Source organism: Hemibagrus wyckioides, linkage group LG04 (genome assembly GCF_019097595.1).
Source record: "Hemibagrus wyckioides isolate EC202008001 linkage group LG04, SWU_Hwy_1.0, whole genome shotgun sequence".
In the NCBI taxonomy this organism is placed as follows: domain Eukaryota; kingdom Metazoa; phylum Chordata; class Actinopteri; order Siluriformes; family Bagridae; genus Hemibagrus; species Hemibagrus wyckioides.
The window spans coordinates 27,801,199-27,811,389 of NC_080713.1; the positions used below are offsets into that span (position 1 = coordinate 27,801,199).

The window sequence follows — 10,191 nt, forward strand, 5'->3', positions numbered from 1 at the left end:
TCTCTCTCTCTCTCTCTCTCTCTCTCTCTTTGTATCTGTTTCACGCTATCTCTTTCAATGTCTCCACAACTTTCTATTTTTTGATGCTCCATCTCGCTCTCTCTCTCTCTCTCTCTCTCTCTCTCTCTGTGTATCTATTTCATATCTCTTTCTCTGTCTACCCAACAGCAGCTGTGTGTATAACATGGGGAAGAAGTGATGAGTGACTGGTCTTACAGTGCAGTATTTATAGATGTAAGGTAAAGTATAACAAGTTTGTAAAGAGAATGTGGTTTTATTTCATTTCCAGCATCTCTCAACTACTGCATTCCCAAGAGAGCAGAGCAGCTTAAAAAGATAACTGTGATCGATTCCTTTTTTTCCTCTGTCCAGTGGCAGCAACAAAGCCTCATAAACACGTCCTCTGCTCTCTCCTGCTCTATAATGGACAGAGTACTAACATCCTGAATATCCATTGACAAACGGCGCGGTGGGGGAATGGGGGGTGTGAGTGTAGAATTAGGATTAGAAACAGAGGATTGGGTAACTGCTGTGAGTGTGTGAGAGTGAGCCACGTATATTTTATTGCCATCTCATCATTACACTTGCGTAGTGGACTGAAATGTGTGGGTTTCTGAAATGTGTGGGTTACTGCAATTGAATCTTCTCTTATTCTGATTGGTAATGAAGTGTACATTAATATTAATATGCTTGCTTTGAACCGCTGTAGCATATCACACGTATTACAGTATGCGTAATTGTTGAGAAATATTATGTTTTCTGTAAGGAGATGTTTATTTACGGAGCACTGATGAAAAGAGTCTCCTCCTTATGGGACATTTTCAATCATTGTAAAGAAATGAATAATTTTCGGGCTGTGAGTCTGTCTTTTAGACGCGTGTATGAACCTTATGCAGAATTTTACTGGTTGAAGAGGACATTTGAGATGCTTGTGAACAAACACTTGAAGCATCTCAGAGAGCAGAAATGGGTTTGATATCAGCATTTACTTTGAGATATAAACATTTGTGTGTAAAAAAATAAAGTAACCATTTTTGTTTTCTTGGAACCTTTCTATGAATATATTGGCCCTAGTAGGCTAGGGAAAAACAGACACTTTGATGAAACACTACAAATTCTTAAAGTCCTGAGGATCATATGGGCTTCATATTAACCTCCACTGTGGAGTGAGACATGACAAAGATACTCAATCATCAACATAGACACAACAAACCAGGAGGAAATTCATTTTTTGGCTTCTGGGGCAAAAGAGTTAAGGACAGTCTTCAGGACAGAGGAGTTTATTTCCAGTTTGTGGTTGTGGTTTCTCACATGCAACATGATAAGCTGTGCTGCTATAACACAAGTGAGAACAGGAACTAATTTGCTTTAAAGCATTAAAAGTAACTATGAACCGATAAAAAGGTATGCCATGGTGTCCTGTAATAAATAAAAGAAATGTCATAGATGGCAAATCAAATTAGTGTAACATTTGTGAAAATAATTACCTGTAACTCCAAGTTTCTGATTCTGAAGACTCCTTCCATAAATGGTAAATAAACATCACCTTAAAAAGCTTCATCATATCAACAACAATGACATGTTTTCCATTTATGTGAAGCATCTGCTGTATATAATTTCTGGTAAATGAGCTGTTGCTATAAAAACGCTGATGTATTAGAACAAGCAATATTCATAAAAGATTAACCAATACTTTTTGACCAATCAGAATTGAGAATTCATGAGAGCTGGGGTACAAATAAAAGTAAACAGTGTTTCTCAGAAACAGGAAACCTCAGATGATGTAAAATATAGCATAAGGAGGCAGGGGCACAAGGATACACTTTCTGTTACTGTTCTGTTTTTAAACCCCATCACCTTCCTACAATGTGTTTTTAACACCTTTAACACAAAGGAACAAAAGGCCATCTTATCCGATCTTCACTTAATAATAGCCCTGAAACCGAGAGACCTTTCCATTAAGTCTCTCACACTTCTGGAGATGTGAAACATGCCATATTTCTACTCACGCTCATCTCGGATTAGACCTACAGAATCAGTAACCAGAGTCCCCCCCCAAAAAAGAAAAGGAAACGACTAATAGGCTCCGGGTTCAAGTCTCAAGTCTCCAGTCTCACATCTCAAATCCACAAGCAGCACAATGACCACAATTCAACACCAGTCCATGAGAAATAAAGGTTAAATTATTCAGCGAGGCCCCCGCTGCACCTGAACCATTCGGCAAACCGATACGTGGAAAACACTGGAGTCATTTTACCTCCCACGTTCCTACACACACACACACCAGAGAGTTCTGTTTCATGGTGACAACGAGCAGATTGTTTCAGATGTAGGAGGGGGGACATTCCCAGAGTGTGTGTAGAACAAGTGTATAATTACTCAGCAGCTACATTCTTACATACGCCTCCTCTATAACCGTGTTTAACAGGCTGCCTTAGTCCTTATACACGTGATTAGATGCTGTAGTCCACCTTTAAGGTATCAGGTGGTGGATTACAGAAGTCAGGTGACTCGTTTTTAAACATTACATTACAATAAACATTAAGACCTTCGCTTACAAGACGTTATTCAACTCATAGTTTGGTCCGAGCTGGAGAAAAAAAGACTTTAATGCCTCATTAGCATAGAATTTACAGTTACTTTGTGTACCGTCATGCTGGAAATTGTTTCTGTGATATCTGAATGTACGTTACTATGTATTTATGCTGCCTTCTAGAACAGAGCAACTTTGTAAAAAGAGATTTAATTTCATTTCAATTGTTTGTTTGTTTGTTTGTTTTGTAATTCGTCTCGATTACTCTCTACTTCTTTCCTGGCTTTATCTGATTTCGACCAAAAGCAAACATTAGCCAGCATGTTAGCGATAGTTGTTTAAACATGGTACACGCTGTTATAGGAAACTAATCAAAAACAGAGCGATCTCAAAGTTTATTCATCTTATACTGCAAAAAAAAATCGAAATATTCAAGATCCATGATATAAACAGTTCCTGTACTCACTTACGTCATAGCAGCTACCACTAAGTGTAAGCTCTCCCTAAAGACTGGGAAAGCTTCCAGGCTGTGACAAAGTTCTGACACTGGAGACTCCTTCCTTAAATATTAAATAAACGTCTCCTGACGTGAAACCTAAAATATGAGTTTTTAATATATGCGTTTACGTACAGCGTAGATCGTACTCATGCCTGTAAAACTATCAGAACGAGTGCATTACTATAACAACATCTCTGGTTTGTATCTGCTGTGAGAGAAAATTCTGACCAATCAGAATAAAGTGTTCTCAGTGATGAGCTGAACTTTATTAAGCACATCATCTCAGGCTTTTTCAGAAAACTGCCCTGTAGTCGCTGATGCTTGAACTAGAACTGCACCATACAGCCCTTGGATGGTTGGATATATTCGGTATAAAGGGCAAATTGTGGACTTTTATTTTACAAAAGTAATTTCCACCTGTTACACTTGAAAGAAGGAAGGTTCTGTTACACCTGCCTAGATACAGGTGTGTGCCTGGACGAGACAAAACTGAAGGTCACACACATGTATTTGTCTGTATTTGTGTATTTACAGGAGTAATCTGTCAGTCACAGCCATCCTCAGGAGCTACACAGTTATTAGAGGTGATTAATAGTAGCTTGTTATTTTATTTATTCTTTTACTTTAATGTAATGTTTAACATCCTTTTTACCATTTATTTTCACTGTGATCATTTAATTTTATTTATTTCTATTTTTATTTTATTTTATATTTTATATTTATTTTTATTTAATTTTTTAAATCATTTTTTATATTATTTTTTTCTTTTGATATTCTTTTTTTTTATGTTTACCATATTCTTTATTGTTTTACATTTTATCCGATTTCTAATCTTCTACGTAAATCACTTTGGGATTGGTTGAAAATGAAAAGATCAACATATAATTTTTTATTAACCCTTTTTTTTCCCCCGTACTCTAGTGTTCCAGTCTACCGATGGAATGGAAATGGACTTGAGGGACATTTTTAATCAGCGCAAACAAATAAAGTTATCATCGCGAGTCTGATATAAAATTTTGCCTTTTTAGACGTGTGTTTTTCCCTCTGTTGGAGAACCTTACACAGAGTTTTACTGGGTGAAGATGACATTTGAGCTGCTTTTTAGATGAACAAGCACCCAGAGCATCTCAGAGAGCAGAAATGGGTTTGATAGAAACAGTGACTTTAAAGATACAAACATTTGTGTGGAAAAAACTAACCGTATGAATATATCACTCCTAGTAGGCTAGATAAAAACAGAAATACTACAAAAAGAAACATTGCAAGTCCTGAGTGTCTACTTTCATATGAGCTTCACATCAACCTCCACTGTGGAGTGAGACATGACAAAGTCATTCAATCATTAACATGGACACAATAAAAACAAGAGCAAACTAATTTTTTGGCTTCTGGGGGAAAGAGTTAAATATGAAGTGGGTTATAGAAAGAGGTTTGTTTGGTGTTTGTTCACTAGTCTGAGTTTAGTTCATGTGAAAGTCTGCACCTCATGGGTCCAAGCCCAGGTGATGTAAACATTGCAGGTCGTTATCAGGGTAGTCCTGGAGATAAAAAAAATAAAAAAAATATAGACCTCGGTCACTGTGTACTAATAAAATATTACTTCTATATAACTTCTATAATGTACAGAATATACATTATATACAATCCATATGATTAATAAGTGTAATATATAACCAGCAAGAGCACTGTTGGGTTCATCTTAGTACGGTTTTATAACAGCAGTCTCCACTTTTATGACCTGTTCAGAGAGACATTAGGAAGAAAGGAAAGTAAATCATACACACACACACACACACACACACACACAAGTGTGCCCTGGGACTGTTTCTGTGTGGATAAAGAGCAGCAACGGTCACTCTTGAATCAGGTCTGATCTAAATGCACAGATCTAACAAAGCACCAAAGCACAGCTGATCTCGTCTTCGCCCCAAAAAGCCTCAGCAGATGGACAGTGATTAGGAAAAGTGATAGCATGAACAATGGAACATAAGTGTAAGTGTATTACAGCACTGGTGGAGGGGCGCCGTATGTCCACCAAGTGTCATTAGAACCCCCTAAAGCAAAATCCCCCATGATCACAATCCACCAGATGAGCGCACTTCCCCACTTGCTTTTTGGAGGACTGTCTAATGCAGCAATCCAGGCAGGTTTTCATTCATTTATTGGTCATTGCTATAGCTAAGTGTCTGTCAGTGCTACCTTGGAAGCGACCATATTAATGGCAGCCTGAAAATTATATATTAATATATATATATATATATATATATATATATATATATATATATATATATATATATATATATATATAAATATATATAAAATAAATAAAAGATGGATTTTCCGATTCAAAGAATGACTTTAGATTAAACAAATAAATAAATAAATAAATAAACTATTTACTCCATACTATTTATTTGCCCTTAAAGTTCCTCTAATGCGACAGCAATTTCCTGTATAATTTTCATTTGTTAAAGAAAGACTTTAAAGAATGTTTGTGTAGTGTTTGTCCATTTCTAGTTACGTCTAATATTTTGGCACATCAGCAAGACACTTATTTGAGTTCCTGTTATCACTTACATTAAAGCCGCAACTTCCTCTCAAAATTTTTTAAAAACAAATGTAAACGCCTTTCCCTTGTCCTCTGCTTTAGCTTTGACTCTTGCACTGGAGACTCCTTCCATAACTGTTAAATAAATAAATAAATAAATAAATAAATAAATAATCTCCTTACAGAAAACATTAATCACTGTTAATGTATCGTCAACGTTAACAGATAAACAACTATACATTTTATTTAAAAATTATTTTAATTTGTTCCTTATTAGGCATTATTATAAAGTCCCTGAGAATAAGTTGTTACTATGGAAACGAGAACATATAAAAATCCTGTGATTTGCCTTAAAGCAGGAACCATTATCAGTGTTTGGTTTTATAGACAATGAATCAACACCTTGTGATTAATCAGATTAGTCTCTAAGACACTGGGCAATAAGGTGAGTGAAGGGGTGAGAGGTGAGAGTTTTCCTGAACAGGTGCACTGCTGGGCTGAACAGGTACGAAGCACACCATCCATGTCCTACTGAAACCTTCTCAACAACAACAACAACAACAACCACAAACATCATCTCTACCTGTGTTCAGGTCTACAAAAAAAATAAAAAAAACTCAACCCTTGAGTGAACATTTAAGTGGATTTAAGGCTTTAGATGGAAATACAGAGAGTGTGCACCTGCTGAACAAAAAATACAGAGACACTTACTTTAGTTTCCGTTTCCAAACTTGAAGCTGATTAGACAAGATTATTCCACTTTAGACAGAATTATTTCCTGTTTCAGGGAAGTTACACAGCGTAACATGTTACCAAGAGTCTCTCAAAGCAAGGCAGCGTGTGAGAGTGTGTGTGTGAGAGTGTGTGTGGGTTTACTGTTCAACTGCCCCTCACCCGCCACAACACCTCCTACCCCTCCATTCAAACTCTATGGGCTGGTCACTGAGGGCAGGAACAGCTGCCGGAAAACCAGGAGCGGATCTCAAAAGCGGATCAGTGGCCAAGTGGATTAAGAATTTAAGATTTTAAGAAAAAGTTCCTAGATTTGCAAACTACAAGCAGGAAGTCTGATGTTCCTCAGAGACATACACCTCTTTTCCGTGCACTCTGCCTCCTCGTCCATTTATTTATGAATCCATTCACTATCAGGGTTTTATCCATCCGGGTCTGTGTACGTTTTTATTTCTAAAATACAATAAGAATTTATTTTTCGTCAACTCATCACCAATAACTCCAGGGTATCATCTTTTAAAGCGATAGTACTTGGGGTGAATGCAAAAGTTTGTGCCCGCTATTTTTAAACAAGAAAAAATATTAAACATTTTTTTTGTTTACAGTTTAGTTGAGAATTTGATCAGCGGAGAGGATTTGGAGATGTAAACAGATTTCACTTTTAATGTTTTGACCATTTTTACTCTGAAAAAAAATGAAGAAATGTTCATGTAGCATTTCTTTGCTTTTTATTATTATTATTTTTACATGTGCTTTAATTTTTTTAAGGAATTTAATCATTCATTTTTCTTTTAGATTTACTTGAACTGATTCTCAACCAGTTTTTTTAACAATATTAGACTGTGTATAAACCTTTCTCGGCTGATTTATTGATTAGATTTCATAAAAGAAGCGGTTCTTGTGTGAATTTCATTTCAAGATACTGAGACACTGACAGAAAATCCATCAGCAACTGGCCGCATCAACAACATGCAGGACCCACCATGGTCTTTTATCCTCCTACTTGGACATTAACACACAAATGCACAAACCCCCTTTGTGGTGTTTGTATGCATCACATTAACACACACAACTAAGACAGCCACACTGCTCCTGCACCTCTATCTTACCTTCCTACCTCAAACTGCAATATTTGCACTGGTCACTAATGTCCACACACATATATATATATATTATTGCCTATATATATATAAGGAAGGCAAATTCCATGTGCATGGGAAACACTTGGCAATGAAGCTGATTCTGATACTGAAAACCGATAAGAGGCGAGTCAGCAAGTGTCTTTATCTTCAGTTTTCATCCCTAACATAAGACACGAGTCTGATGCACTTATCTGTGCATTCAGGTACTGTAGAATAACTAGAATGAATGAGCCTAAAAGAGAGGAAATTTTACTGATACTCATTTCAGAACAGGAAAACAATATCAGGACAATGGGGGCCACTCAAACTTCCCAGGACTCAATTCAATGTTGACCGACGCTTTGTCCATCACTTTACTCCCCAAAACAAAGAGGGCTTCTTTTCCCTCTGGAGTCTTTTCTTCGCTCCTTGACACAGTTTCCCTCCCGCCGCTGCCCGTGTCTCGGTTCAAAGTCTGAGACAGTCCGGCCCGCCGATCACACCGCTCTCATACACGCCTTACAGTTTAAACCTGCTCGGCCAATCAGAGGCGAGGAATCCTGTCTGAGTCAGTGATCACATTTACATAACAAAGACAGACCAAGTCCTTCGCTCTACACCCTCAACACTCTCTCTCTCTTTCTCTATCCTTCCTCCTACCATTTCTCCATCTCTCCACCTGGAATCATGGGATTTTATAATCCAGGGATTAAGATTCCTGATCCACGATCTGTCTGATTCTGAGCTTGTTGTTATTATAATCATGTTTTAATAACACTGTTAATGAAGGAGAAGGAAAAACAGGGACTCGGGCAGAAATTTAATTTTCTGTAAGCGCTTTATCTCCTTGTCTGGGGTGCAGTGGATCTATCCAAGGAACACTCACTTACTCACACACACACACACACACACATATACAATTCACACTTAATGGTAATTTAGAGTCACATGCATGGTTGTTGTGAAGTGGAAGGAAACCGGGAAACCCCGAGTGAACCCACACACAGACCCTAATCAGGGATTATTCTAGAAGATTCTAGGTCATCCAGAACCCATAGCTGTATTTAAACTGTATAAATGTCTGTATTAGACACAGGTCTTTGCCCTCCACAGCTCAGTCTCCTCAGTTCCTCCACACAGCAGGACATCAGTGAGATTAACTCTTCACTCTTCAGCCCTGCATCTTCACTAACCTCAGCGGCTTCTCTTCCTGTCCTGCTTTTGTTATTCGTTAGAGGAAAAACGAGAAGGAAGTTTTAATTAAATCCCGCCAGAGTCACTTGAAACAATTTACGTTACCTGAAACAATCCTGTTAATGTTGAGTCCATCATTTAAACAAAGCGATAAACATTTATTGAGTGAAATTTAATAAAAGAATGAAAAGGATCGATAGAAAACAAACTAATGGTGTTCGGTTAAAAATTCAATATAAATGAGTGTATATTTAAATATACAAAAATGTACAAAGTAGGAACATTATCTGTTACTCTAAATCGGAATATTAAAATTGTTTATTAAAAAAGATATATTAAAATATTTCAAAAATATTTAAATGAATTTTTGTTGCTGTTGGACACCAGGGTTTTGTGTTCCTGTAAAAAAAAAATCTGCAATACAATTATCTGAATATTTTATAAATCTATAAACCCACTTACATTTGTTTGACTGTATTTCTTCTTTTATCTTCCCTTGTTTTTTGTTTCTGACCCATTAAAAAGTTTAAAAGTATTCAATTTCCTTCATTAAAAGTCATTATATTGTATCACAGCTTCTGATTGGTTAAAAGGTTTTCTAGAATAGCAGCTCTGAGAAATTTCTATAATAATAATATATAAAAATAATAATAATAATTAAATATATATATATATATGTGTGTAATTTAACAGAGTAAAAATGTTTAAGTGGTGATGTTTTAAAGTATACAATAATAAGAGTTTTATTTAAGGTTATGGCTGGAAGTCTCCAGTGACTTTTTCCAGCATGAGGAAAGTCTTCAGGATGGAGAAGATTATGTTTTGTGGTTTCTTACTAACATGACAAGCTTTTTCTAAAAAGAAAACTTAAAGAGAGAGAGAAAATAAAGAGAGTCTGGTAAAGGAACGACTGTTTATAGCTGCTATAACGGAAATAAAAGCATGAACTCAATTGTTTCACAGATGTTATTATGGTGTATAAAAAAAGGAGGCACCATCCCCTGGTGATCACCAGTGCCTTCACACATTAATATAAACATTCTAACACCACATATCGCTCTCAATCACTTCATATCATGTAATAAATTAAAATAAAAAAGGATCTTCTGAAGCACCAAAACTTTTCCCTGCCCCCCCGGCCCCAGTCCACTTCGATTCATTCATTCTTCTCCCAGCACTCTTTCACTTACTATCCCCCTTCTCGTGGTCCAGGGCCCCTAGGACCCCAGTGCACTTTGTCTTCTTAGATCTGGCGTTTCTATGACGACGGCACCCCCTCCACACCCTATCCCTATTGTCTATGTGTGGGTTCACCAGCAGAGTCATACTGTTTTATCACTGTGACAATACACTCCTCCTCCACTTACTTACAATCCTGGGGGATTATGGGATATGAGGGGGTGTGAGTGGATGAAGAGGAAGGAGAGAAGAAGCTCGCCGGATCTCAGGATTATCCTGAAGGACTCGGGAGACACACATGGAAGGCGGGGTCAGCGTCGAGGCTCACATGGGGAGAACATGCATGACTTTTAAAATGAACACTGAAATTCGGACACTTTAAAGC

The 10,191-nt window shown here is 37.1% G+C and overlaps 1 protein-coding gene across 3 annotated transcripts in view; it reads right to left on the reverse strand.

The window, feature by feature from the left end:
- plch1 (phospholipase C, eta 1) overlaps positions 1-6,446 on the reverse strand; it is a 76,928-nt gene extending 70,482 nt beyond the window's left edge. For all 3 annotated transcript variants that reach the window (XM_058387891.1, XM_058387890.1, XM_058387887.1), the window contains exon 1: positions 6,292-6,446. The gene's annotated coding sequence lies outside the window, so the exon portion shown is untranslated. The remainder of the gene's footprint in view (positions 1-6,291) is intronic.
- Between the last annotated feature and the right edge of the window lie 3,745 nt (positions 6,447-10,191).